Source organism: Anser anser (assembly GCF_964211835.1).
Source record: "Anser anser genome assembly, chromosome: 1".
Taxonomy (NCBI): Eukaryota; Metazoa; Chordata; class Aves; order Anseriformes; family Anatidae; genus Anser; species Anser anser.
In genome coordinates, this window is record NC_139720.1 from 182,660,582 (window position 1) to 182,686,125 (window position 25,544).

Sequence of the window (25,544 nt, forward strand, 5' to 3'; positions counted from 1 at the left end):
TTCAAGTGAATACCAGAGGAAGAAAAAAGGTTGTATGCGAGTTGTCTGTTACATTCATCTTCCCAGATATTTTACTGAAAGAGGTGTACGAGCCTAGGGATGGGAGATGAGTCCAGTTCACAAAACTACAGAAGAGAGTACCCCCCTCATCTAGCGGTGAGGGCACCTCTTCAGGGTGTGGAGAACCTATGTTTGTCCCTTCTCTCTGTCTGACACACACTTTGACAAGAACCAAGGACTCTTGCACCCCAGAGTTGCATCTGATCCCTGATCCCAGCATCCCCTAACAGGCCATCTCCAATCTCTGGTTTTGGGTCTCTTTTCTTTGTAAAAAAAAGTCTTAACCAGTTACGGAAACACTCTTGAAGGCTAACGCCAGTCACAGAAGCTGCTATCATTAACATCCTTTTACAATCACTTGACTACCTGCAACAGGAGAAGGTATTTTGTTTTGATTTAAAAAGTGAGAGGTGTGGTCAAGATGATCTCTACATGAGATCTTCTCTTTTGAAATCCATTCCCTTTCACCTAGAAATGTACCAGTCTTACGTAAAGTCTGATTACAGCCTGACTGCTTTCCCTCAGCTTTGCTCAGAGGTGCACTGAATATCTGTGTCATTAATATAGGCAAAGCTCAGTGAGATGCTGGGTGCTTTAAAGTTTCTCATAAATCATAATAAAAATCATTTAAAAATTATATAAGAGCTGGTATATTCTATACAGAGAGTGGAGAAAATGTTCTGAATCTCACTGCCCTGAGTACTGTTCCTTCTGTCCCCAGTTACAAAAAATGTAATGTTAGTAGTTCATATCTGTGGGTGCCCAACACTTTCCCTTAGCAGGCACCTTGAGTAGCCAGGAACGTGTCTTTTTAAGCTTTATCAGCCGACTGCTTTTGAGGGACACGTTCTTAATGCAGAAAGATCCTTCTGGGTTTTGCTCCTATTAATTTTACATAAGGCGTTTTTGTTAGCCAGAATTAGATAGCACCACTTATTTATGAATAACCCATGAAGGAACGCATGAGTCAATATGAGATACTTTCCCAGTCCCTGGTGCTGGGTATTCACAAATCAAGAATGGCATCTATGCAGAACAATCACCAGCAGAGGTATTTCTATGGTATGCCTGGACTAGCTTGGAATGAATTATCCTTCTAACTATATGAGTTGGTTTCCCCGAAGCGTATTTCTCCCATCCTTTCCCTATTGGGAATAATTATTATGGTGGAGTTTTTTAGCTGCGCATTTTGAGTGCCCTCTGTTTCTTTCCAACCCCCTTATTTAACTGTTCTGATGACTGCTCCCAAAATAAGAAACATCTGGCACATATCGTGATTGCAAAGCAACTGTGGTGAAATCCTTGATGTGTACAAGTTTTTTTGAGCTCAGCCAGTCCTGCCTGGTGTGATATACAGTTCATCAGGCTCTTCAGCACTCCTTCTTCAGTGTGAAACTATTCATTCAACTATAGATACGGACACAGTGGGTAAAGACCTGGAAAAAAAGTGAATTATAACACAGTGAAGGAAAAATTGAGGCTATCACAATCAACACTACGCATGCATGTATACATGTGTGCACTCACACACCCCTGGGCTGACTGCACCTACCTTGTTTCCCCTGAAATGACCTATTTAAAGTAGTTAACCTGCCCTGGACTGTTGTTCAGTAACTGTAGTTAAAGTAGGGGGGAAAAATCCCCTGATAAACATCTTCAGAATGAAGGGGGAAAAAAGAACGCTAAGCCTTTCTAAACCAAAACTAGTTTTTTGTAGGTTGTTCCTTCTGCCTTTATGAATTTTCATTTTTTTCTCACTGGGAAAAAAAAAAAAAAAGACAGTTCTGTGTCCATCCTGTCTCCTACATACCCAGATCCCACCCAAAATCTGTCTGAAGTTTCTATAGCATAAGAGAAGCTTTTGGAGTTCTAGGAGGGTGTCATAACAGAAAAAAGGCGAACCCACAAACTGGAGTGTAACACACAATACTGTTTAGCTTAGAGAGGAATAATAATGTCCATATTGTACCTATGAATCTTTCAGACCACACTTGAAAGCCAGCAGGCCTCAAAGTCTAAACAATTTAAAAATATATTCACAAAACTTCCTCATGAGAGGCAGACACTGATTTCTATGTGGTGACCAGCAACAGGACCCAAGGGAATGACATGTAGTTGCAACAGGGGAGTTTGGTTGGATATTACATAAATTCTTCCCTGTTAGGGTGGTCAGGCACTAGAACAGGCTCCCCAGGTCATTGCCTCAAGCCTGTTGGTGTCGAAGAAACCTTTGTATAATGCTCTTAGACAAAGGGTTTAACTTTTAGGTTGTCCTGTGTGGAGGCAGGAGCTGGATTCAATGGTTTTCATGGGTTCCTTCTGACTTAGGATACTCTACGATTCCATGATTCTATAAAACTTTAAGAACAATCCATGGGCAACTTTGAGGTAGATTGGAAGCAGTTTCTGGTTAACACAAAAGCATGATTGACTTGGGAATGGAATCAGATTGTGCTTTCACCGTGAGATTTTGGATTCATTTTAAACCAAGGATCAAGCTGAAATTCCTCAGCCACATTGCCAAAGTTCACCTTACGTTTTCCCAATGCATTAAAACATCACAACCTGGTGTATGGACTGCTCAAACAAGAAAGCAGCAGATTCCCTGGGAGTTAAGGGTACTAAAGAAGGTCACAGGAAGCTCAAAGATGTAGTGAGGTTTGGCAATGACCTGGTATCGTGTGATGATATAAAACAAGAAACAAGAAACAAGAAACAAGAAAGTAATAATATCCATGGTCCATTCACTGCTAGATTTTGGTCACTTTGATAGGTGGGAAGACAGAGAATGCACAGAGAACTCAAGCACACTGAAATAAGAGGGACTGGGAATAAAAACCCTTGTGACTCTGAGTCGTACTCTCTAAGAACTTGTCCAAACAGAATTTTCTTTCTTAACACTACAAAACTGGGAAAGGCCAGGTAAGGTTTTCACTCTATCCCCTGCAGTGCCAAAGATAACTGGGAGGGACTGTTTGCAGAAGAATCACATCACCCCTTACGGAGAGACAGCAATTTGAGCATGTTATAACCTCCTCAAAATCTCCAGAAGAAAATTTGTTTCAGTTGTATCTGCCAGAGCACACTGCCACAGCATTCAGCCATCAGGCTGCTCAGTTTGTGTGCAAGTGATATAGCCCATAGCAATGCACATCCTACAGGACATGCATTTATATCTGACTTGGGTTAATTTTTTTGGAGTATATCACAGAAGGAGAATGCTGACTCATAATTTGCCAGAAGCTTTCCAGCTTGCAAAATATCAGGTGAAATTAGAAAGCGGATTAAATACATGCAGAATATGTGTTTGGGCTCTGGAGCACATCCAGACGAAATCAGTTCATGTAGGCAGCAAAACGTGACAGTGATTTGTTATGAATTGACATTTAAATCGCAAAGCAATTGTTGCAATGATTAGGAAGCCTAGCTTTTGAGCACATTTCAGTAATCAGTAGATATAGTCATCATCAAAAAAAAAAAAAAGGAAAGAAAAACTATAAATACAGGCTTATTTCACTTTAACAGGATCACTACTAAAATTTAAGTCAAAAAAAAAAAACTGTGTCTGAACGGTAAGATAAAGTTAATTAATATGACTATTTTGTAGGGATTCTTGGATAACTATTCGAGTTTTACTACACACATCACCCCTAACCAGATCTTTCACTCAGCATCCATGTAAGAATGTCTGCCTTAGATATTTGCAGGTTTCTTTTAATTTTTCTGCAGTGACCACTGAGAACATGAGAACTCACTTGGAATACACGGAATTTGTGCTGATTCCCTGGGTAGAGATGAAATTCATACATAGCTGAGGGCAAGTTGTGCACTGATAGTTCAACAGGTTTGCTGGGTATTTCACGGCAGTGAGTCCTAACCCCATGAGAGAGGTCTCAAAACTAAGAATGAACATCTTAAAAATTTCAGTGCAAAAAAATTATGCTCAGGCACACTGGTCCTTTGGGGAAAGGAGTGAGCAAGACTGCTCACTTTGCATCAATAAAACAGCTTAATTCAGGCACAGAAGTTTATACAAACAAAACCAAAACCCCTTCAGTAGAAAGTCTGTTTCTTTTCTGTGAACAGAAGAATTACTATGCAAATTCTTGAATGCTGTGGTTATTTTGCTTGCTTAGCTATATTAGACTCTCCAGTCTTCTCTTGGAATTGAATTTCAGTTTTTCTTTTGTCACTCTGCAACAGTTCAGTTGATATTTCATATTTGCTCTCTTTCCTGAATGTGAGGCAGGTCCAGTGCTATCAATACACAAGGCATATGTCAGGCAACCCACTTCCCAGAAAATTGTTTTGTTTTTTTTTTATTTGTAACAGACTATATATCCTCTAAAACAATCCAAGACCAGAAGTCCTAATAGTCTAGACCAGAGAATCATAAAATCCTAAAATAACTTAGCTGGAAGGGAACTCTGGATGTTCTGACCTTATCCTGTCAGTTTTCAGCATCTCTAAAAATACTAAAAGAGGATGGAGATGCCACAATACCATTCTTGTGGTTCCTTTATTGGATTGTGAATATGAAGTGAAGCTCACAATAAAAACAATTCTTACTGCATGTGAAACAAACAATATAGCCACATTTACAGTCAAAGAAACAATCAGAAGAATAATAACTTTCTAGTTGAAGCAAGATTTCCCATATTTTTAAGACCTGAGGGACAACTGAGGTCATGTGGTCCAAGCTCCTGAGCCACATAGGCTGGAAATTTGTCTTCAGACATGCATGTATCTAAAAGTTCATGGCTGTTGGACTCTGAGATCACTTGCGGAAGCAAGCTTTATATCGTCCATCAGAAAGGACAGTTCTAGCTGAACTCTTGCAAGTATATTCCACATGCACAATCTTCTGTTCACTTGAGATGCCTTCACTTTTGTCTAACAAGGGCTCTCCATCCTGTTTCAGGCTAAATTTTAGCCCCTGCGGATTGGTTATAAGTTGTTATTCAAACTCAGTTGCAGCAAAAGTGTTATGTGTGTGATAAAAGGCTGTGAGACTGACCCCTTTGTACTGCAACTGTAAATCAGGATGCAGAAACAGGCTGTGTTTGCATTAGAGTGAAATAAAAGCTAGGAATTACCAAATCTCAGCAGGTGCTGTTATCAGGAAGATTTTCAGAAAAGATCTAATCCTTTATAGTTGCTGGGTAGCTGACGAACGGAGCCTGTTAACATCTTATTTTAGCTCCTGCTGTGTTGAAAGATGTAGCTTTCTTCTCAAGCAACATTTTTGTCTCCACATGGGCTGAAATGCATCTGCCATGGATCACGTAGCGATAAGGCACCTTGTTTTGCCTCCGCAGTGCTGGCTTGCTGTTCCGGTAGGTGAGAAGCTCGAGCTGTTTCATGACTGTGCTGCCCCCATATGGCTCAAGACACCGGTTCAACACTTGCCTCGAAGACATGTAAAAAACAGTCCAAAGATGAATTTGCCTCACCCTAAGGGGCTGATCTTTCTCCCTCTTTGTTGCACTGATCTATTTGTTGCTGAGTGCCAAAGCCTGGGCATCAAATACCGATGTTCAGAGGGGAGGGTATTTACAATCACTTTGGAAAATTCATATGGTGCACACAGGGTAGGAAGTGTCCAGTATATTTCTAACATCTTCACATTGATGGTTTCCTATTGCAGAGAAAACAGAGCAGAGTTTTTGACACTTGCAAATGAGCCCAAAGTATTCAATCACACAGTGTATTTATACTTCATAAGGCACAACACATAAATTAAATAAAATTTGCCCTTCCTTCCATTCACAGCCCACTGTAGGAGCACTATATTTCCCAGAGGCGGCTCATTCCCAGGAATGAAAGTGAAGAAGACTGAGGAAGCTGCAGGCTCTCTACTTCTCCCTCAGTTTGCACTGCTGGCTACAGATTTGCTCAACTTCACATGCCATAGGACCTGCAATGCTATTACATGATGTACTGGGCCTGGCCAGGATGGAGTAACTCCTGCATTGCCTCTGTAAAAGCACTCATTTGCACGAAAATAAAAATAAACCCTTGACTCCTCTGTAAGCTGGGCACCTAGCTGTGATTTGTCCTGGGCTATATATGTAGGCTCTCAATGAGATGTGGCTCTGGATTTTCAATGTAGCCCAAACTCAAACACCAATGAGTCTGAGGTGCTTAGCTCCCTTGGATACCTCTGGAAACACTGACAAACCATTTTTTGATTTCTTGGTTGATAAAGCTTGCCACAGAGACTGAAATCGTGAACTTCAACTGATGCATATGGGTCTTTAACAAGTAGCAAGGGACTTCTTTCTCTGCTGCACCAGGTACCAGCCTAACTTTTCTCTTCACAATTTCCATGTCCTCCACACTCAACACTGCTCAGCTGCGTCTACGGGCTTTCCATCACCTGGCCATGAACGGGCTAGGAGACCGATGCTCATCCCATTGCAGTCCTGTGTTTCTGCTTGAAGAAATCAACTGCTTAGTTGTATCCAGTATTGCCTTCATCTGTGTTCCAGATTTGAAATGGTCTATCTGATGCACTGCGTTTGTCTCCTAATGGCATGTTTTCCTTACATAGGTTTCCAGTTCAAACCCAATCCGTGCTTGCTTTTCTATTCAATGAAGAAAACTGGTTGGAAATTTCAGGAAAGTGAACTTGCACAGCAAAAAAGTTGTTATCTTCCAGGAAATACAATGTGTTTGCTAAGTTTGCTCTAGACCTCCACTAGTGCACAGAGGAGAAAAGTAACAACTCAGTTATCTAAAGTATTTTATCATCTCAGAGAAGGTTTGTTTGGGGCAAGGGATTGGAAGGCACTTACTTGCATATGGAATTTGTTTATCCACAGTTAATGACCCATGAAACACTCTGGTTTGTTAATTATCACTGCCACCATAATGGGAAAGCTTACCTCATAAATACACTGTGACAGTTACATTTACTTTACTACAAAGCTCTTCTTGTTGTTAAACATTAGTGTGACTGGAGACAACAATGCCAGCCCCGTTTCTGAAAAACTTTTCAAATACATGCCCAGCATGCTCCTTCATCCATACATTTTCCCTAAACTTTGCTGAATTAGCACACTAGTGAGATTTACCACTATACAGTGCCTATCGATAAGTCTTGTGTGATACTCCTAGACACAGATGAGACTTACCATGCTGTGCTACTTCCATCCTTATTTCAGATATATGATATCTAGACCATCCTAAAATGAATTTAGGAATAAGATGCAGCTGAGGATTTTTGGGATATCCTAAAGCAGGACGCACACAGTCTAATTATCCTAGTCAGCCTACCTATAGTAGCTGAGTGTCTGACCCAGAAACTTCCCCATCGTCACAGTAACAAAGTGGTTCATTATCACAGTGCCTTTGCATGAGATTGAAACATTATACAGTGTAGTATTTTCAAAACTGGATATTTCGGTTTAGGCCCCTGAGCATAGATTTGGTGCCCATAAAGTTGGCTTCACTTTTAACTGTACCTAAAACTCTGAGGATCTGATGAAAGTTATATAGTTTCAGAAAAGATGGCTTGTATTTTTAATATTCTTTGCCTGGAATTTTTTCTCCCAAGTGAGCTTCAAGCTCCTGACTTTTTGTAGAGTCACTAAAAACATCAAAATTTTCATCCCGTGGGAAATTCAGATATGTTGGCAGTTGCTTTTAATATTGAAGCAATATGCTGAATTCCACAGCATTTATTTCTTTTTCAGAGTCCACTATTTACACATTTTTTTCTGTGTAGAAACACACTGTTTTAACAGCTTGTTTCAGGTCTGTCTCTGCTATATGTCCATTTTAAGCTGTAGCAAATTCCATGAAAACTGTAATTCAGACATCTTCCATAAAAACTGGAATTCAGATACCTTAATCTCCTATTCCTACTGAAGTTTCCAGATCACCTTTAAACTAGATCACCAATGAGGTTTTGCTAAGGATGCTCAGATAATACTTTGTCCTGCAAGAGATAGCCCAATCCAAGGAAGAAAAATCACTAAGGCACTTGGAGATCATGGAAGTAACCAGTCCCTTAACTCTGTGAGGCACTGCAGAATCCCATGCAAATGCAAATAAACATGGATAGGCCAGCATGGAATGAGTGGATTGATCCAGTAAACTGGAGTATGTGGATTTGGTTTTGTCTTTCAAAAAAAAAAATCCTTTTTTTTTTTTTTTATTCCCATGTAGAATATAAAACTAAACAATGATAGAAAAAAATGCTATTATTATTTTTACACTGAAAAATATCGCTTTCCATGAAATAAAGTAGTTGGAAGCCTCCTGATTATCGCTATTCTTTTATATAAGGATAAAGGTGCAATTGCACATGCTCATGGACATAACTCAAAGAAGAACAGACGGAGGTAAATGCCGCATAGACAAGTGATTTCTCAGAAGCATAACACCTTACTGAAAGAGAGATAAACCTTCGTTTAATATGATTTTTCTTATAGTTCAAGCATGCTCCTTTACCCAATCTTTCTGAAAACTTGTAAGAGTTGCTGAAATTTAATACTACGGATGAGCTGACCTAATTACTCTTCTATTATAGCGAAAGGGCTTCCTGACTGCAAGATGACATTAACCTGTCTTTATTATTAGACCCTGTCAACTTAGAGCAGAGTACAATGGTAGTTACAAGGAACAAAGAGCTCTCTGATGGTTGTTACCTTGTGTACTTTTTAGAGGAGGAGGAAGGCTTTTGGATGATGCTTTTCTTGAACTGCACTGCAATTAGGAACAGCTTTTAAACTTTATATACGTCTTTTCAGTAACTGATTCAGTGTCACATATGAGATCTATGGCTATTGTGCTCATCTCTGCTCCTGCATGAGAGATCATCAACATAAAGCTAAAATGCTTTGGAGAATGATGGTATGCCAAGAAACGCTAGAGCCAGAAGAAAATGATCAAGCAATACCAGAGGAAAATGCCACTCAAATTTAGCCAAAGATATTATAAAGTCTGAATTTTACTACCCAGTGAAAGAATTCGGTCACATCCGTGTTCACTGAATCCTTCACTCTCTTTGCAAAAAATAAAATAAAATAAAATAAAATAAAATAAAATAATAAAATAAAATAAAATAAAATAAAATAAAATAAAATAAAATAAAATAAAATAAAATAAAATAAAATAAAATAAAATAAAATAAAATAAAATAAAATAAAATAAAATAAAATAATAAAATAAAATCACCTGTATTAAGCAGCTACCTTTCTGGACAGAGTCAAAAGGAAACACAGAGAGTAAAATGAGGTATGCCAGTAATCACAGAACCGCAGAATCATTAAGGTTGGAAAAGCCCTCCAAGATCGTCTGGTCCAACCATCCCCCTACCACCAGTGTCACCCACTAAACCGTGTCCCTAAGCACCACGTCCAACCTCTCCTTGAGCACCCCCAGGGACTGTGACTCCACCACCTATCTGCCCCCCAGTAAGGAACCAGGGCTTTCTCCTAGTCATAGAATAAACACATAACAAGCAAAAACACATCGTCAGAGAAAATCAAAGCCTAGAACATGAGACAGAAGATGGCTTGCACATGTGTCTGGCAGGGAACTGATGGAGGCACCAGATCCCAGCTCAGCTGCAAGGCAGCAGCTGCCTGCTGTGTGAACAACCACCACTTATTTCCTAGGGCTCTGAGTCAGAACATTTATCCTCTAGCCTTAAATATATGTGCATGTTTTCACAGGGGAGTTCCTGTGAACTGGCTGCATACAAGAAAAATATTGTTTGCTTGGTGGGTTTTTTGTTGTTGTTGTTGTTTCTTGATTATTTTTTTTTCCCTTGAGACTTGAGTGGGGGAAAAAAAGTTAAAAAAAAATTTAAAAAATTTTAAAAAGTTCTTAATGCATCAGATGTGATGCTTTGGGAATATTGTGTTTACATTGCTGAGCACAAGCAAAACCTACCAAAAACATTGCCACAAAAAGCTAGAGAATACAGACAGCAAGAGACTTACCTTGACTATACAGCTATTCCCTACACGTCCTTTCAAGAAAACACCTCAATTCAAGTTTGCAATAGTGTTTGATTCACTTCACCAAGGAAATAGAAAAAAGCAATGTGCAAAAATGCAACACAGACATCTAGGGTGGAAAAAAGCTAATGTGACTAGTCCCTGTGAAGGTGGTACATGGGGAAAATCAATGCCTGGTTGTCAACAGGTACTCAGGAGTATCTCCTAAGGCGTTTATCAAAGTTAGACCGAGCCTATATAGCGTTTACAAGTGTATCTAAGTTCACTGATCACACTTTCTAATGTGGTATGTCACATACATACAACATTGCTTCTGTCATCTGCCTAGAAAACTACATTTTATGAAAGACAGGAATAATAAACAATAATTAAAAGAAAAAATTCCCCCAAAGCACATAGCTAATGGTTTGTTGTTACAGGTAGAGATAAACAGAGCTTCAAACGAGGATTAGGTAGCACTTGCAAAATCACCTTTGTCTAAATGAAAAATTGCATTGGCTGTTAATCCCAAAGTGGCAATCATATTACAGCTACATAATCATATTACATCTACAGCTGAGCTGTATAGGGTTATGTTTACATCTATTTATGCAGACTTTGGAAAGATGTACACAATCTGAAAATGCTTTCCTTTTCCCTGAATTACCCTCGGAAGCACTGAAATTGGTGACTGGTACCCACACAGTGAACACACTTGTTTGAGCGCTGATCTCCTTGTTCACACAGATGAACGCAAACTGTACACCAAAGCTTGTACTGAGAATTTGGATGAGTTTCTGTGACACAGAAAATAGCTCTGGTTGAAAACGCTAAATACCAACATTTTAATCTTCTAGCTTGATTTTCATAAGCATTTCAGATTTGGAAAACAAGTGGTTCCCCGAACCATTTACTTGTTCAGCTGAGCTGGAGCAACACCGATGAAACTGTGCATGCATCCTGACACCTGTCAATCACAAGTAGCCCATCTGGGCCCCGTGCTATTTATTGCTATTCAGTAAAGAGATATTGCACAGAGGCAGCTGGCGGGCTGCAGAGAACGTTTTCTCCTCTCTTCACTTTCATACCTCTGCCTGCAAAATCAGGATCTAGCCAGAAGGATCCAGTTTTTCTCTTATGTGAGACCACAAAATAGCTGAGGCAGTTCTAGCAGAAGTGTGGAAACTTGTGTCACACGTGGCTGGATGGAGCTGGGATGAGGTGACATCCAATAGGCACACATGATAGCAGCCAATGTTAACTGGGAGATGAAGATGATTTTTTTTTTTCATGCTTTTTCCCTGGATGCTTCCACCTTGCTGTCCCCACCACTGCTCAGAACCACTAAGGAAAAAAAACCTATACAAAAGACAGATCTTGGAGATTAGTTTGAAAATCATATGGCAGCTTGCATGTAGTCTTTAGTCTATGGAATGACACCTAAACACACATAGTAATTATTGGACTCTGATCCACGGGTCACATATTTAAGCTGTGATCCACTTCGTTTGAAGAATGAAGTTCTTCCCTGCAGTCTATCAGAAAGACGGGCTGGGCAAGCCTCCAAGCTGCCAGCTTTTTGTCCTGATTACTGTGCACAAAGTGTCGTCCACACAGTGAGCTGAACCACTTTGCTCGTGGACTTAGAAACCAGGATGAGAGAGCATGGACTGTCCAAGGGAGGTTCACAGGAACATTCAATTTTCTCTAGGGCTCCAGAGAGAAACCCTGTAGGAGCCAGAGTCCTGCTGTTGCACTGCCTAGCTCACCCACTGTGACAGAGACAGCAACGCATTCAGATATGGGAGGGGAGGCACCTTCCTTTTTTTCATTGCCTTTTCAGTTCTTCAGACTTTCACATTGACTTTGAAGAGCTTTGTTAAAGATTTAAAAAAAAAAATACAATCCCCTGTGAAAGTATGAGGAACCATTTTTTTCCTTTCCATTTCTTTTCTTTTTCTTTTTCTTTCTTTCTTTCTTTCTTTCTTTCTTTCTTTCTTTCTTTCTTTCTTTCTTTCTTTTTCTTTCTTTCTTGCTTTCTTTCTTTCTTTTTCTTTCTTTCTTTCTCTCTTTCTTTCTCTCTTTTTCTTTCTTTCTTTTCTTTCTCTCTTCCTTCCTTCCTTCCTTCCTTCCTTCCTTCCTTCTTTCTTTCTTTCTTTCTTTCTTTCTCTCTCTCTCTCTCTGTCTCTCTGTCTTCCTTCCTTCCTTCCTTCCTTTCCAAAAGACTTCTTATTGTCCCTGCTCCAGCATTTAGTTTTGCCAGAACAGAGCTATACTGATAATGAAAAAAAATGGTTTTCCTCAGTTTCTTCTTCCTTAAATTCAGTTTCAGCTGAAATGTTGACCTCTGTTCCAATTCATTGAAGCCCAGAACTGCCAGAAGCAGTGAGTCTAGAGGTTAAACTACCTGAACTAGAGCTACTACAAGAACTACAGCCCCCATGTCAGGGCAGCCTGAGAAGTTACAGATCTTCACCTGGAATGCACACAAGATTGACAAGGGTGGTGTGCTCCCCTTGCACATTTTGTCAATTCAAATGACCCAGGGAGACAGAGCCTTGGACCCTGAATAATAGCCACTAAATACTGTCCTTTGGATTAACTCAAAATCTTTAACCGCGTGGTGTAGACAGGGGGGATAAAAGTTGCCCGGCTTTGTACCACTGAGAAATAAAGGATGCAATTTCTCTAGCTTAATATTCAGTGAATGCTATTCCTGCAACTTGCCTTCAGTACCTGTGTTTGGACAAGAATTTACCACTGGAAGTACCTTCTCCTTTCCACTGACCATAGGGGGATACAAGGGTGAGTAGTTCAGATAAATCAGAACAAGTGTGGATATATTCGTAAAGTGAACATGCACATGCAAGATGGTTCAAAGGGACGGGATTAAAGATATTTTTTTCCATATCAACCAAAATGAGACATCAGGTAATGTTACTTTCATGCTGCCACTTTCACATATTCACCCTTCCCCATGATCTGTTCGTATGGGGAAAAGCAGATCTGACATGGGGGAGAGTTGTTCAGAGAGAGGACAGGCTTTCAGCATGGACAAGGCAAGCTGCACTTCATGCAAAAATCTCCTCCCTTCCTATTGACGTTTGATTTCAGCACAGGGAGGTGAGACCTCCATTATTCGTAGCCTGCTTTTTCCTCTCCCAGGACAACCTCCTTTTCTACTCCCTAAGAAGGACTCTGGACCCTTCCCAAGCTATTTCCAGGCTGTGTAAAGACACGTGAATTATTCACACCATGTGAATAATGTTTGTGCATCAGAGCTGATATACAAAGTATAAGACTGTGAATTCCTACAGGCTAGCATGAGTCTCTCCAGGGCATTCACAAGTATGGGATGAAAATCACTACTCTGAATGACAACCAGCTGCTGTCCCACTCCTGCCACTCCTGTCCCTACAAGAATATCTGGGTTTTAGCATACACTTCAAAGTCAATATTCCGTCTGCTTTCTTTGGCACAGCAACATTCATTTTCGGAGGAAAGCAAGGCAAGTGAATAGCTGCAGAAACGCATGGGTTGATGGCAGGCTTGGCACAGCAATATGCCGACAGTGAGTCCCAGAGCACTTGGGAGAGCAGGTCCCATGGCCAGCAGCACAGCCAAGTCCCATAAGCCCCACTCAGCAGCCACCGACTATCTCGCCATGAGTAAGAGGGTGCTCTGGTTATTCATCTCGCAATTTGTTTAAACTGCAAAAGCACAAACAGGCCTGATTTTTGTCATTGCTTTTGGCTTCAGCAGATGTCTTGTGGGCAGTAACTGTCTCCTTAATATTCCTGCGAAGCAGCTTTCTGCTATACGGTACTGGGGAAAAGATAATTGCATCAGAGACAAGCCTCTTCCTTCACAGAATAATTTCCCCACCCTGCATCATGTTTATATTTAATAACAGAGCATATTTGGGGTATTTCAGAACTGATAACTCATTAAAATAACAACCTAGCCATCAGCCCATCTGGGAAATATAGAAAGTATAAATTTTAAGCCAGCCAATAAATCAAGTGAAGTATTAAAACTTCAAAATTGTAAAAAGGAAAAAATGAGAAAGAAAAAAAAAAAGGACAAGAGTGAGACATTAGCCAAAATTAGCCCTTTCTCAGGTTCAAAATGAGGCAGTGCAAACCATTGGCCCTACCACTCATTTTTATCAGGAAAGGGGGCAAATCATCATGTGTGGGAGAAGCAGCTCTGCTGGAGAGCTGGGAGAAGCTTAGTCTCACTGCACCCCACCTATATATCATCTCTAATTTTGGGGAATGTGGAATTTTCTGGGCAGATTCAGCTTCCATAGTCTCTCTTGACTACCATCTGTTACATGACAGAAAGGATGGTGGGTGCTGGCTGCTAGTTTTTAAACATTAACCGGACAATCTCACAGCTCCCATTTGGCACCAGGGAGCAGATTCCAGCACTGTCAGGCACACTAACCCAATTGAAATCTGGCATATGTGGCTTGCCATAACTCAGCAAGAAGCACCATGTATTCAGATGTTTCATCCATCCTTTCCACCAAAAATCCCCTGTATGTAGCAAGGGATGCATGCAGTTTTATAAGAGGCCATGGAAGGACAACCACTTAATGCTCTGGGGCCAAGTGTCACTTTTAATGAGGGTTTAGGCTACATGGGTGCTAGGGACCTTATCATTAGTCTTTCCCACGGTTTCAAATATCTAACAAGCCTGCAATGTGAGCAAGTCTGCCTGAAAATGCTGGTGATGTCGGAGGCTCCATCTGTTGCTCATTCACAGCACATATTGTCAGGAGACCGGGAATGCCACTCTCCCACCTTTTCATACTCTCACGCTTTTTTGCATTGATAAGATTTCAGAAGCACATTTGTGGCTCTGCTCAGAGGGGAATATGACAGCACACTTGTCATGCTTTCCCTCTGCCAACACGCCTTCTTCACAGACAGCAGACTGGGCTACTGCTGACCTTATTGTCTGGAAAGACAAAATCTCATGGGAATATTTTCTCTCTGTTGTTTTCAGAGGTAGGTGTTTCTTTCCTCTATTTCTTCCTCATCAGTACTGAAGTCCCGTGCCTTTAATCAGTTTTGTGCTTTGACTTTCCTGACTATGCCATCATTTACCCTTCCTTTCCATTTTAGCTCCATGTCATTTCCATGTCTCCCTGCTCTCTTTGAACATGATCCTATTGAGCAGGGCATAAGAAGCACCAAGTACCTTTGGCTATGTTGGAGTACTTTGGAAGCGGAGAAGGCAGGGTCCAGAGTCACATGGGAAAAAAGTACAAATTGCTCAAGTATTTTCAACATCTCCACTTCGGAGTGCCCAGCCTGAGATAGTTGTGGATGGCTGTCAACAGTACAAAACCCCTACTGTTGGTTTAAAGGCTTTATTGTCCACTAGGTTGTAGCAAGGGATGTCACTTTCTGAAGAGCAAAGTTTCACTTGGGAGTGGTGTTGGTGCGGACACCCTCCAAGGTGGTTGTGTGACTTAGTTTGGGATTTTTGGACAAACTGTCATCAACTCATGGTATCAATACATGGTCCAGAGCACCAGAACCACCAAGTCTAAGTGGAGTAAACTGGACCACAGTTCTTTTTCCCCTGCTCTGTTGGACATGGATTTTTTAATTTCACCCCAACTTACACATGCATGAGTAGATGTCATGGTATAAACAAGAGGAATAGTTTTAGTTCCCCTCAGATATGGCGAGAGTAGGAGGGAGACCAACAGACATTTAAGCCATTCCACCACAGAGCACTCATATTGCACTATATATCCAGTTCTGAGTCACACCCTTCCTCCAGGCCGGTACGTTTGGTATTTTGGGACATGAAGCAAGAGAAAAGTCATGGCTCCACGACAGAGGAGGTGCAGAAACACTGTAAGAGAGTGGCAGAGGAAGGAATTAACAGAAGTATTACAACCCCATTAGCTTTCCCAGGAAATCTGAGCTGGTACTAGTCACTATCATAGAAAGCAGTTATCAGCTGTTGAAGAGCTGCTATGAATTAAATGACTGGTGAAAGGAAATCTAAATCAGTGAGGGAGCATCACTGCTGAGTATTTGTTTAATGGAATTAAGGTAATGAAAATTCAAAACACGAAATTTCAGTTCTGAATACCAGAAGCTCAAGGAAACACAGGAAAACGGTAGTTAATCAAAAACAGCATCTGTAGGTAAAAAATGCAGACTTGTTCTTGAAATGACTGCAAATTAATTGTTGAAAAGAAAAAAAAAACTCACTTGTCTAATTATCTGCTGTGCATTAAATATTATTGAAGAGGCCTAGGGCAGTATCAACTTATCACAAAATAAAAAATGATTTCTTACAGACAAATTTCTGAAGTTTATTTAGGAGGGCAATGTGACTTTTCAAGAGTTGTATATTTGCTTTCGCATGCACCAAAGTAAAATCTAGAAACAAAATCTTCGCAAGTGCATCCTTTCTTAAAAGAGAAATCCATGGTGATGACATTCTTAATAAATTCAGTTCATGTTACTGTAATGATGTTTGTCTAGCAATACCTTGGGAATTACAGTTAGCTTCAACATTAATTAATTCATTGCAATTTTCATGTGTTATCAACACATTTTACATCCTCTGCTGGATCAAAATTACCCCAGCATAATGGAAAATTTTTCTATGCATGAATTTTCAAAATGCCTTTCAAATAAGCATAGCATACACAAAGAAAATCAATCTCTTAGGAACATCAGCATGCAAGATGAAATTCCTAGTTCATGATCTGCACCTATGTTTCCTGACTAGTAATGTAAAATCTTAAAATAAATTGAATGCCACGACAGACAGATCCTTGTCGCATGGTTATAGCAAATCATTAAGAACTAGGACTTAAAGTTCAAATTCTAGAAAAAGGCTGTCTGGGAGAGGAAATGAATGTTGTGATCAGCTTTAAATAACTCATAGGGAAACTTCTGATCGACTTTTCTAGTACGGTGAACCACTTTTGAAGCTTGGTATTTTGTGTAACTAACGTCAACACAAATACCCTGGGTTTAGCTGTCAAAGAGGGAAAGGCATTACTTCAGCCACTCAGGAGATAAAAGTTAGAAGTCAGAAGCAGAAATTAAGCAATGGAAAATAAAATAAAAATATCAGGGACAAAGCAGCTGACTGTGAAGTCTGTAAGAATAAGCAGCCAACATTGTCACAAACAAAATATGAACAAAGACAAAATCTCACAGTCAACTGCTCCGCGCTGCCTGGCAGCAAGAGTGGTTTATGTCTTTTTTATTTTGGCTTATTTCAGACCTGATTTTGCAGCAATTTATTCATTCATACTTAAAGCATTTTTAATTCACTGCTTGTAGTTTCTGACACTCAGGACAGCAATGGCAGGAAGAAAGACAAAAAGGAGTTTCATGCAGGAGGTGTTGAAATCCACACTGCAGCATGCATAGAGGAAGGGCAATTTGATGGACACAGCCTCCACTAAGGGGGTAGAAATATCCCGTAACAAAACATGTGGTGGAGTTAGCTGTCATTATAGAGTTACAATCATTTAAAACAAACTCTTTCTTCTTGTTTGTCCACAAAAATGGGGAAAAAGAGAAGAAGGTGAAGCTGAGCAAATACCTGGTTATACATGCCCATTAGAAAGCTGTTTAGTCAGGACAGTCATATTTAATAACCAAAGGCATAGCGTAACTTCATTCTGGATAACAAACAGGCAAGACAGAAAGACTTGAAGGAATATCTTGCTGTTCCTTTGTTGCCATGACAGCCTTATGAAAAATATTAGGCAGAAGATAACACAACCATCAAACTCCAGATGTGAAATTCCAATGAAGTCAGGACGTTGTCTGATAAATTAGCTCAGAAATTCAGTAAGATTCACTGTCTTTAAAAATTATACATATATGCTGGTGTGAAATAAATGCACCAGAGAGAACTACCGCATGCTTCTGCTCAGTCATTCTGGAAAAGAGAGACAGGGATTAACAGCAAGGCTTTGTGTTGTAGTCTTCCTTTTCATCATCAAAGAAACACTCAGAGTTCATCTTGATTGTCTTTTTGTCACCCTAGCTAGATTTCGGTCTGGCCTCTCATGCTTTCGCATTATCCTTAGTGCTGAATGGTCTTGACCAGCACTCAGAAGTAGCAGGTATTAATCACTAATTTTGCAGTGCGAGTATTCTGAGATGTCATCAGCCCAAAAACCCAATGACATGCAGGCCAATAAGTCAAACACTTTACTGTTTACAGGCTAAACTATGCCAAGAAATCATTACAGACAAGTAGCTACTTAGGGCCAGGACCCAAGAGAAGACTTATGTGCTTTAAATACTAATGTAGAATCATAGAATCATCTAGATTGGAAAAGACCTTGGAGGTCATCGAGTCCAACCATCACCCCGACGACTGAGTCCCATCACTAAACTTAGTGCCCTTAGTGCCACATACACTTGTCTCCTAAATACCTCCAGGTCTGGGGACTCCAGCACTTTCCCAGGCAGCCTGTTTCAATGCCTAACCACCCTCTCTGAGAAAAAAATATTCTTAAGAAAATTTCCCCTGGCACATCTTGAGGCCATTTCTTCACATCATATCACTTGTCACCAGAGAAAATAGACCAACACCTTCCAGATAGTTGTAGAGAGCAATGAGGTCTCCCCTCAGCCTCCTCTTCTCCAGACTAAACAACCCCAATTCCCTTTAGTCACTCCTCAATAACTCTTGTTTACTAGTCCCTTTATGAGGTTTGTTGCTCTTCTCTGCACTGTGGTGGTTTTACTCAGGTGGGCAGCCAAGCTCCACCACAAACGCTCTCTCTCTCCCCCTCCTCAAAGTGAAAGGGGGAGAAAATATGATGGAAAGGGCTCAACGGTTGAGGTAAGGGCATGGAGATCACTCAACAATTATCGTCACAGGCAAAACAGACTCAGCAGCTCCCCCCAGACCCCCTGCTCCTGCGTGGGCTCCTCTCCACGGGCTGCAGCTCCGGCCCGGGGCCTGCTCCTGCGGGGGCTCTCCATGGGCCGCAGCCTCCTCCAGGCCACATCCACCTGCTCCACCGGGGGCTCCTCCACGGGCTGCAGCGTGGAGATCTGCTCCGTGTGGGACCCGTGGGCTGCAGGGGGACAGCAGGGGCCTCTCCAGGGGAACTTCTGCTGCTGCGTGCACTCCTGCACTGACCTGGAACACATTGGTGGATTTCAGTCCTAGGATCTGGGTTTGAGAAGGATCGTCGAGTTAGGTGACACAGCAACCCATTTCAGCACAAGCGATTTTTCACGTTCTTTACAGCCCTACAACCACTCAAAATCCTAGTGGAAGAATACTCGATAACTTTGAGGAACAGGACACTTTTATTAGTGTAATTTTATAGAATGAATTTACAACTGAAGTTTTGGCAGCTAGCCTTTGCAACTTTGGCCAAAGTCAAGTAACTGAGACAAGAGCTATTACTTTTGCAACTGTACATGCTTCAAAATGCTGCGAATACCTGATATTTTTTCAATTCCTATAATTATGCTAATTAGAAGAGACATGAACTCTAGAGCACGTGGAGGACTGGATAACTTCTCTTTTCAGTTTGATGTCTTCTGCTGGCCATGCAAGAATGCAAATCTTAGTGGATAAATTAGAAGAAAAACTGGTAAAAGTGAAAGAATAATGATACCCAAATGAAAGTGTCTATACCACTCCAGGAAAAAAAAAATCACAAGGGAACATGATTTTGTAGGTGTTGTCCCCCTGCAGTTCAGAGAGGCCCAAGACAGGCCCTGAATAATACTTGAATTTATTTTACTGCAGAGATGAAATATGACCCTGTCAAGGGTAAAAAACAGATCAGGAGGTCACAATGATCCTCAAAAAAGAAGTTGTAAACAAAATCACCTACTGGGATCTGGCCTGCATGAGTAACAAATTCAGAGACATAAACAATCCAGACCAATGAAACCAAACATATGCTACTTGTACCCCCCCTACACACGACTGTCTACTAAGGCATATTCAGAGTATGACACAATTTATTTCAAATTCACTGAACATTTCCAAGTCAAAAAAAAAAAATAAGGTGATTACATTTCCCAGTTAGGATCAGAAAATGAATTTGATCTTCCTGCCTTCCTCCCACACACACTTGCTACCACATAATTTTTCTCCCATGCATAACTTATGCTGATTTTGCAGAAGGCCTTTTTTCTGAAGCCAGCTCTGCAGTGAAAACACATAGCCTCAGTGCTGAACCAGCACTGTGCCAATGGTCTGCTGCAGGCAGGCAGCAAGTCAGCAGCATGAAAACTTCTTAGCTTCAGATGGCCGAGCAAAGTCGGAGGTAGCCTTTGTCCTCCTGAGAAACGCAGTCTTTTCTGTTCCTGGGGACTTCATTCTTTTCCATGTATGACAAGTGAACTGAAAAGACTGTCTTATCACGCAGCCCTTTGTTCTGTCATATGCCATCTAGTTTCACTCAGTTATCTTTGTATATAACCCAATAACTTGTACTTGGCTGCAGCATATCTTCCAGAAAGACCTCCAGTGATAATTTGCAAACACTTATGAAAAATTTGCTGCTTTCAAGGCTAGTTCTTTCCCAATGATGAATCACCCTCTCTGTTAAAAGTGTGTATCTTACATCTCTTCTGATTTTTAATTGAAATTCTGATCTGAATGTTGCTTATGGTTCCGGCAGAATTAAGCCAATGAATCACTACAGCTCTGATCCAGCATGACAGCTCCTATGTTTAACAAAGCACTCCATAACATTATGAAACACAGAAAGCTAAATGGACAAATGCTTTTTGTATATCAAAACCACTGTCACCTTGCAGTGAGCTGAAAGCATTCTAGGAACAGGCAACTATCAATTAGGATTTTTTAATCTACTATCAAATATTCAAGAAAGAAAAAGTTTGTAGAGATCAATCCCAAACAGAACTTTCATTAAGAGTTCAAAATCTGCATGCTATAGAAAAACAGATAAGGACAATATCCCACAAGTATCTGAGCTTCAGGCTGAAGCTATGAGGGCATTAGTTGTCCCTCTATATATAGATATATATAAATATATATGGATATATATGGATACATGAAAACTGTGTTGGAAACTTCCTGTTGCTTTTACTGAGGACTTGAATAGTGCAGTTCATCTTCCTCATCTGCCTGCTCGTCAATTTATTCTGAAAACATCAAGGGAGGCTAACATTAAATCTCAGCTGTCTAGACTGGTTTCTTGGTTAGTTATGCTAACAAAAGGCAAAAATTGTCTAAAGCATGTTTTCCCACAAAGCTCTGACTCATAAGGGCTCTGCTGTCCTCACTTTGAGATCTGCCTGTCTGGCTCAGCCTGCAGAAAATCAGGCTCCTGGTGGTTTTCAGAGGTGTGAATGGAGAGAACAACTGCTGAATTCTACTGAATGTAAACGCATGCAGAACTGCTCTGTGCAACCTCTCAAAACACTAAGCATGGGATTGCAATTAAAAATCCTCCTCATAATGAAGTCTTACATTCTCCAGCAAGGAGTTACTTTCCCCATGCTTTGCTTCAAGATGGCTTGAATGCCCTGAAATGTCCTTGCATATTCATTTTGTTCACAGCTAAGCCCCGTACTTTTGGAACTGTTTATATATAAGTATCTGCTTAAGCCTCACTGAAACCAAATTGAAGTTAAGCATATATTGTGAACAAGCAGGGCTGTGTTTCACAAACAGCTGTAAACACTGTCATTAATAGAAAATACTAACACTGGTAAAGCTATAAGCTTAGGCATTTCCATTAATGAACCTCATCAGTTTACATATTCAAAGCAGAGTGCAATTAGCTTTTTTTCAGAACAGCTTTGTGTGTAATGCCAGCAAGTAACACCAATTCCATTTATGACAGAGCTGAATTTTCAGAAATGTGTGTGCACGTTTTGTGATTGCTTTCTTTTTGGAAATACCAGTGCACACATGTCCCTGGAGCAATGTCTGATCAGATATTTGTATTAACAATTACCTGTGAATGGATTCTAGGTAATTTCATGCACTAATTATGTATGTGTTTGTTCTGTTGTATTTCCAGCAACCAGGTCCATCAAAATAGTCTGACACAGGAGCCACAGGATATACCCATGGCAGTAATGAGGAGTTCCTTTGAAACCAGGACTTGCTACACTGAAATCTGTTACGTGTTACCTCTCTTTGCAGGAACCATGCTACAAACAGGAAATCTCTGCACAGACTGTCATACCTAGTCAATTTTTCTGAGCCACAGAAAGGACATGAAATGACAAAAACATTCTGACAATGCAAAGGCTGGGAAAGGCACCTACTGAGACTGCTTTGTAGCAGTGCACTGGACTACTCCTGACCTGCAGGAAGAACTTGAGTCCCACCAACTAATACCTATAAATTAGAATCACTATAAACTGAGATTCATATTTAAGTGCTTAGGAAAACTTGAGATATACACATAAATCATAGTATTTTAGAGGTGCATATAATAATAAGTTTATGATGCAGATTATGCACTGTCACATAGTTTAATCATGTATCTGTGTTAGGATTTCCCTCTTCACAGCTCCAGGTAGCACCTTGTTACCATTTAACATACTGGTTGAAAAATAGAAGCAATGACTTTAAGGTGCTTAGAAATCTCTCTACCTATTGTCAAGCAAGAGCTTCAAATAAATCCTTCTTCACTCCTTATTCCTTACCTTTACTTCACTGGTTGGAAAAGAAACTTAACGTTAAGAAAAGTAAGAGGAATCGGGATGTAATCATTCTCCATAAATGGCCCCAAAGTTTCGACTAACAAACTGAAGAAGCAAGTCAGTGCGTTCCTCACATTGCAAGGAGAGGATACTCAACTTATCTAGACATGTATAACGCTTAACTGCAGGAAATCTCATAACCAAGGAGACATCAGAGTACAGAGTACAGAGAACATCTGTTCAAGCTAAAAGGTACTTTTGAGAGTGACTCTTCTCACCAGGAGGGGCTAACCCCTTAATCCTTGACCTGGATGGTTTGAGATGGTTCAACCACATCCTCCTGGCCCAGTGAGATAGACTGGAAACAAGATTAGCTTGTCTGAAGTTAATCAGACAAAAAATCAAAGTTGCTCAAATTCAACAATTTTGATTATTTCTTCACTGTAGCCTGAACAGTATTTAAGGCACTTATTCTTCCAAAATGAAAGCTGAATGCAAGTGTTCCACAGGGACTCTGACCTGAACTTCACATTTGTTTGACTCATACTCTTTTCCGAGGACTTGTGAAACAGATTGAAGGGTCCACATGAACCCTATTCCATCACCTTCACTGCTGTTACTGGCGCCTTAAAGTTCAGCCACGTTTGCTGAGCTGAGCAAGTGAGAGAAATGCAAACAACTTCCATACCCCTCTCCTGGCGTGGCATCAGTCCGCTGTGCATCTCCACTGGCTCACCGAACAGAAAACGTTACTGGTGCAGCTAAATAACGCCTCTCACCAAGCTACAGTGGATAACAATGCCTAAAATAGGGAATCGAATGTCCATACATTATTTAGTATTCTTCAGGAGTGCTAACTTACTACATCCAGTTATTTTGGAGTTTTTTTGTTCAGACCAGCTCCAAGCCTGTAAACTCACCTGCATGTCTTCTGCTCACAACCTCTCCACAACACCTCTGGGGGAACTGTTTCTTTAGGGTAGGTCTTGGCAGCAGGATTAGTCTGGGCTTCTGCACAAAGACTGCTTTCCTCTGCCATTCACGAGGGAGAGAGATCCCTTATCGGGGGGCTGCAGTACAAACAGCTGAGGATTTGAGATTTGCTTTGGATTTGGCCCAGACTGGCAGATTGACTACCTTGTAGATGAACTCAAAGACTGTTATTACTCCTGCCATCCTGTCCCGCAAATTGATAAAACGGCCTTGTATTCTTGTCCCCTTAACTCCTCCTTTTGGCACTGGAAGTTACCTGGGTTGATGCAGCATTTAAAGACCAAATCCTGCTCATTGCTGTGCGGTGCTTCTGTCAGTCGTGTGCCAGATTTGAACAGGAGCTCTCTCCTGACAGCCTGGAAGCTTGCCTTGACCTGACCTTACATGCATTAAGCTTTTGATAGGGGAACAGTAAGACTCATCATTTGGGAAGAACCCAGAAATCAGAAACTGAAATTTCTAAACAGACAACAAAAGGACTCCCAAAAGAGCAGCCTTAACATAGGAAATAAATAGCATGCTGAAGGCTGTGCTCAGGATGACCACAGAAAGCAGCTCAGCACTTGACAGATCAGTAGTGTCTGTCTGATACTGCTTCTGTTGAATTACTGATGATTATTCTAAATACACCATGTGGTAGTGTCAGTCTGGGCTCAAGGCTGCCTTGTAAAATGACAGCCAGCCAGCTCAGGGGGATTTTGTTGGCCATCTTCACTGCACACATTTCCACAACATGACATGCTTCTGCATCAATGCAAAATGCCATCAGAATCCTTTTTTTCCTGAAACATGACTTTCATTCTCTGCCACAACAACATATCCCTCCCCATTGTTGGCTTGATCTCCTGACCAGGAAGGGTAACAGCACTTCCAAGTAAATTTTCCTGCAATGCCAGTATCGTCTGGGATTGGCACAGCTGGTGAGCAGAGCCAAGAGCTCAAACTAAGACATGGGTTTACACATCACTGAAGTGAACAAAGCAACACAAATGGAATTTTGTGTGTGCTCACTCTTCAGTGAAGATATGTCCTTAATATAAATGACTCTGTCCTTTTGCAAGCAACACTTTTCAACGTACAAGGACAAGCTTAACTTGTATTGAACATTGGGAGATTGGGTGTTAGAACTGTTGATTTGGAGACAAGAGATTTCTGGAAAATAAAATCAGTACCACTCATATGGCTATTGCACAAATGGGATTTTAGTTTGTTATATGGCATTTAATACCAAAAATACTTATTTATTTATTTATTTTTGTTAATGCTTCTGTGCTGAAATATAAGCTGTTATTGCATTGCCTGCAGAGTGGGACACCTTCAAGCGGTCTACAGGGTTTCATGTTTTTGTTACAAAGCAGACCGAGAAAATCAGATCTGAGAACTTTTGGGAGAAACTAGCTGCAGTGAGGCACTTATGGAACAAAGATGGATCTTAGTGAATCCTGAATTCCTACAAGACAGGATTTCCATGGCTCACAGAAAGGAATTTAAGCTAGAAAAATGAAGGTTTGGTTTTAGTTCTCAGGAAAAACAAATCAGATAACCAAGAATATGGTAACAGCTGGTGGAGAGTGAGGAAGGAAGGAAAAGTTCATGCTGATAGGGACCAAAGTCAGGCAACAGATAGCGCTTCCAAGGGACTGCTCCTCTCCTGGAAGGTTTGCTGAATGTGACCAATGAGAATGCTTCCCAAACGTGCACTGATGCAGGAAGCCTGGCAAACAGACTGGGAAATGTCAAACTGCAGACTGCAGAAAGGCAGAGACGAAGATAAAGTCAGTGGGGTGGATCAACAAAGGACCGGAGTGTAAAAATGTAAAGGTAGAAACAATGGTATGGACAAAACAGTACCTGTCTTGATCTATTGGAAGGAAAAGAAAAG

General features: G+C 40.7%; 1 long non-coding RNA gene across 1 annotated transcript in view; it reads right to left on the minus strand.

Moving 5' to 3' along the window:
- Nucleotides 1-5,459: 5,459 nt before the first annotated feature.
- Nucleotides 5,460-25,544, minus strand: part of LOC310880309 — a 28,647-nt gene continuing 8,562 nt past the window's right edge. Inside the window, exon 3 of the long non-coding RNA XR_014571621.1 lies at nucleotides 5,460-5,698. This is a non-coding gene — a long non-coding RNA (uncharacterized lncRNA). The remainder of the gene's footprint in view (nucleotides 5,699-25,544) is intronic.